This window comes from Oxyura jamaicensis, unplaced genomic scaffold, assembly GCF_011077185.1.
Source record: "Oxyura jamaicensis isolate SHBP4307 breed ruddy duck unplaced genomic scaffold, BPBGC_Ojam_1.0 oxyUn_random_OJ71615, whole genome shotgun sequence".
Lineage (NCBI taxonomy): Eukaryota > Metazoa > Chordata > Aves > Anseriformes > Anatidae > Oxyura > Oxyura jamaicensis.
The window spans coordinates 103479-108573 of NW_023310612.1; the positions used below are offsets into that span (position 1 = coordinate 103479).

Below are 5095 nucleotides of genomic sequence, written 5' to 3' on the forward strand. Positions count from 1 at the left end.
GATTTTGGAGCAATTCCAACCTCCCGAGGAGGTGTTACTGTTACAATATGTAGATGATATTTTATTGTCAGGACAGGAGAAAACAGTTGTGAAGGAAACTACTAATGAGCTATTCAACTTTCTGGGAAAGCAGGGGATTGGGTGGGGAGGCTCAGGGGCGACCTTATCTCTCTCTACAGGTACCTTAAAGGAGGCTGTAGCAAGGTGGGGGTTGGTCTATTCTCCCACGTACCTGGTGACAGGACAAGAGGGAATGGGCTTAAGTTGCACCAGGGGAGGTTTAGGTTGGTTTTTAGGAAGAACTTCTTTACTGAAAGGGTTGTTTGGCATTGGAATGGGCTGCCCAGGGAAGTGGTTGAGTCACCATCCCTGGAGGTCTTTTAGATGTAGAGCTTAGTGATATGGTTTAGTGGAGGACTGTTAGTGTTAGGTCAGAGGTTGGACTAGGTGATCTTGGAGGTCTCTTCCAACCTAGATGATTCTGTATGATTCTGTGAAATATTTTTGAAAAAAGCATTATTTTTCAACTGGGGCTCACAATAAATAAATCTGTGTACAAATCCCTCTCTCATGGAGGAGGTCTAAAAACCCTTAAATTTCACCAACTCAGAAGAGCTTGTTTTCAAAACCTACAAAGTTTACAAGATATTGACCTAGAAAACTTGGAAACAAATTTTAATTTTCTAGCAGCAAACAAATGATGCATTTGTACAACACAAGCAAACCAGTCTATCCCAAAAGTAAAGTGCAGGATGTGCTCCCATTACAATTTATTGTTAGTAGTATCTTATGTATCAGGGAAAGGTAAAGCATCCATGCTGCATATGATTTCCTACTTAAACTTCCCTCATGAGAAAGTAATAGAAAATAGGTGCTACTGCAGCTTAACAACTACAACCAAATTCAGTTAAATGCAACTCATTTTTTTATACTGTAAGTATATAGTATTCCTACATAAATTCCAGTCCTGGCTCCCATAAATTATTTATTCAAGAGAATATCTTAAACTTCTTTTTATTTTTATTTCTTAATCAATGAAGACTACCTTTCAGACAGATCTTTAACCAAAAAAGCAGTTTCAAAACTTGTGCTTTTTCCAAAAGATCTTAATGAAATACATTGCTAGTAATTGACTCTTCTAAATAAAAGGCTGAGAGAGATGAAGCAATTAGTCAATAATATACCCAAACAGGTAATTTTACAGCCTAAACTTAGTTACTGTCTGTTAAGGCATAATGTGGGCCTAGACATGTTAGTTTAGAGCTCCCACAAGGCATATCTACACTGTAATGAGAATATGTCAGTAACAGTAATGGTTATAAGTGTAATACTAATGAAAAATTCCTTAAATACAATTCTTTATCTACCAAACCATACAGCTCTGCATGATCTGTGGCTAATGAAGTACCTGCTGGTGGTACACAGTGGCTTGACTTTATCATATGGCAGGTCAGTATGTTCCACTATAATTCTATTTATTTCAATTTCCTGTGCTGGTTTTGGGTGGGATGGAGTTAATTTCCTTCATAGTAGCCTGTATGGTGCCCTATTTTGGATTTAGGATGGAAATAATGTTAACATTTGATAACGTGGCATGATAACACGATGACAAGTTGAATGTGTGATTGACAGTGTACCCTGGCAGCCAAAAGGGCCAACCATATCCTGGGGTACATCAAGCACAGGAGAGCTAGACAGTCAAGGGAAGTGATTGTCCCACTCTATTCTGTGCTGGTGCAGTCTCACATCAAGGACTGTGTACAGTTTTGGGCACCAAAACATAAGAAGGATCTAAAAGTATTAGAATGCATCCAAAGGAGGGCAACAGAGATGGTGAAAGGTCTAGAAGGCAAGACATATGAAGAGCAGCTGAGGTCACTTGGTTTGCTCAGCCTAGAGAAGAGGAGACTGAGGGGAGACCTCATCCTGGTCTATAGCTTTCTCATGAAGGGGAGCAGAGGGGGAGGTGCTGATCTCTTCTCTCTGGTGACCAGTGCTAGGACCCGAGGGAATGGCATGAAGCTGTGTCAGGGGATGTTGTGCTGTGATTGCCTCAAGTAACTTGGAAAATCAAACTACTATTCATATTCTAAAAAGAAAAGTACAGCACTGAAGAGGTTTTCAGGGCAGAGCGCAGCTGCATGACCTGAGTGTTCCCTAGGCTTCTAACCTTGGATGTTACTGCACCAGGGGAACCTGGTGTGGTAACTCTAAGAAACAATATGGAGTGTAGAGCGGCGTGGAGACACCACGGCTAGGCTCTGGCAAGAGGGGGACTCGATTGTTCTTGTGCACATTGAAACTGATAAACTGCACATTTGCCACCCTGAGCCGACGACCTGTCATGTTTTTGACAAAGTGCTGTACTCTAGTGAACTTTTGCTCATTATAACATCATTACAACACCAAAACACACCTCCATCCCAAAAGCTACCCACCTCCGAGGTACGACCACCCCTCACTGAGCATGCGCTCTGAATTTCTTGGAGCCTATACCTTTAAACGAAGGCGAGAAAACTTTTCACCAATCACAGTTAAGATATGCTTGACCAGAGTCATTCAAGCTTCACCTAAAAAATATAAAATAATATAAATTGGCTCAAGAGAAATGGAATGTTGAATAAGATACCATTTTCAGGAAAGATAACAACATGAAGATACCATCCTGACTTCTGGATCAGTCAACAGGCTGAGCCTTTCCCCCCCCCCCAATTGGGATGTCTTTGGGTGAGATTTAAATGCTTGAATAATCTCTAGAGTCTCTGTGCCTTTTAATGCATTAATAGTCAGGCTGTACACCTGAGTATTTAATGCATGCTAGCTTGCTTTTGCAGACAGTAAATTATCGCCGGCAATCCAAAGAACCTGTGTACCTGTTGCTGTAATAAATTGCACTTAATTGCATTGATCCTAGCTGTGATAGTTCTCATTGAGCATGACTAGAGTAAGGGTGTGTTACGTTGTTGGAGAATCCGTGATCGTGATAGTTCAGTATCCTAAATCTGGCCGGGCCCACATCGGTTAATACGTTAGTGGTGAATCCGTGACTGTGATAGTTCAGTACTTTGAATCCGACCATACCCATAATGGTTAACCAGCTACACCCCTTTAACATGACAGATGTTCAGATTGGATATCAGGAAAAGGTTCTTCACCGAGAGGGTGTTCAAGCACTGGAACAGGCTCCCCAAAGAAAGTGGTCATGGTCCTAAGCCTGTTGGAGTCCAAGAAGTATTTAGACAGTTGTCTTGGACATATGGTCTGTTTTTTGGGTGGTCCTGTGTGGAGCCAGGAGTTGTACTTGATGATCCTTGTGGGTCCCTCCCAACTCAGCATATTCTATTATACCTGATTGTATGATACAGAGTCAAGGACATCTTCTCATGCTGCCCTGCCAGCGAGGAGGCTGGTTGGGGTGCACAAGAAGTTGGGAGAGGACACAGCCAGGACAGCTGACCCAGACTGACCAAAGGGTTATTCTATACCATACAACGTCCTGCTCAGCAGTAAAAGCTGGGGGGAAAGGAGGAGGAAAGGGGGAGGTTGGAAGCGATGATATTTGTCTTAAAAAAAAAAAAAAAAAAAAAAGGTTACATGTGATGGAGCTCTGTTTTCCTAGAAATGGCTGAATATCTGCTTGCCACTGGGAATCATAGAATGGTTTGGGTTGGAAGGGACCTTGAAGATCATCTAGTTCCAATCCCCCTGCCATGGGCAGGGTGTGATAAACCAAGTTGTGTTTTTGCAATAGAAGGTGTTTGTGCAGTGGAAAATTCCACTAACCTTGCGTATTCAAAAGTGATTGTGCGGCATAGCAGTGGGTGGGGAGTATGTTAAACAGATAAGGGGAAGGTCCCACTGTCCCAGAATAAGGAGGATAGCTAAGAAAAACAGGGTGAGCAGTACAAAATGAGTAAAAATAAAAATCAGGGGCCCTCTAGTCATGAGAGAAGAATAAAAAAAAAAAAAAGGAAAAGGAGAAATTAATGGTTGGTCAAATAAAATTGTACATATATGGTATAGTAACAAGTGTCGAGTAGGTTGTGAACCTGTAGTACTCAGCCAATGAGGAAACAGGGAAGGAATCAAGTGTCGGGTAATAAGGAATATAAGGTTATGATATACTTTTGCTGTGTGCTCCTGCTTGGAGGACGCCCGCCATTGCAATCGTGAATAAAAATGCTACTTCACTGTGATCCTCACCTGAGCCTGTGTTATTGGCTCCAGATTGTCTCTCACACCCAATGAACAGATCCTGATAACAGAAACTATGACTGAACAGCTAATGAATGACTTACATGAAGGGACACACTTTGGCGCTGATGCCATGGCAGATAGCCTAAAGCACTTTGCAATAGGACTAAAAATGCAAATTATCAGAAACCAAGTAGTATGAAAGTGTCTTGTATGCTGTGCAAACATCCCCAAGATCCAGCCAGAAGAACCGCCGGGGAGACAAGAAAAGGGATGAAACCTGGGGAGTACTGTCAAGCGGACTTTTCCCTATTGCCTAGACAAGGATCATAGCGATATCTCCTAGTGCTGCTGGACATTTTCACTGAATGGCTAGAAGGCTTCCCATGCCAAACTAATAAAGATAGGGAGGTTGTAAAGGCTTTACCGAAAGAAGTAATCCCATGCTTTGGAATACCAGAGGGACTAGGTCCCTATATCTCCTGAATCTAGGATCACTAGATCACCTAGATCTTTAGGTGATCCTGCTTGGCAGGGGGGTTGGAGTAGATGATCTTCACAGGTCCCTTCCAACCTCATTCATTCTGTGATTCTGTGATTTTGTGACTCTCCTCAGACAATGGACCTCATTTTATATCAAAAGTAGTTCAAGAAATATCGAGAGCATTACAGATTAGGTGGGACTTACATACTGCTTGGAGACCACAATCGAGCAGACAAATAGAAAGAATGAATCAAATACTGAAAAAGCAGGTCACTAAAATTTGCCAAGAAGCTCAACTAAAGTGGCCAGAAGCCTTACCAATAGCTTTGCTGAGAATTAGGATAGCCCCCAGAGCTAGAGAAACAGTTAGCCCATTTGAATTATATGGCAAACCATAACCTGTAAATGAATTGGTGA

At 42.0% G+C, this 5095-nt stretch overlaps 1 long non-coding RNA gene across 1 annotated transcript in view; it reads left to right on the forward strand.

Annotated features, from left to right (window-relative positions):
- The first annotated feature begins 253 nt into the window (after nt 1-253).
- LOC118159685 overlaps nt 254-5095 on the forward strand; it is a 6923-nt gene continuing 2081 nt past the window's right edge. Inside the window, exons 1-2 of the long non-coding RNA XR_004747203.1 lie at nt 254-263; nt 614-618. This is a non-coding gene — a long non-coding RNA (uncharacterized LOC118159685). The remainder of the gene's footprint in view (nt 264-613; nt 619-5095) is intronic.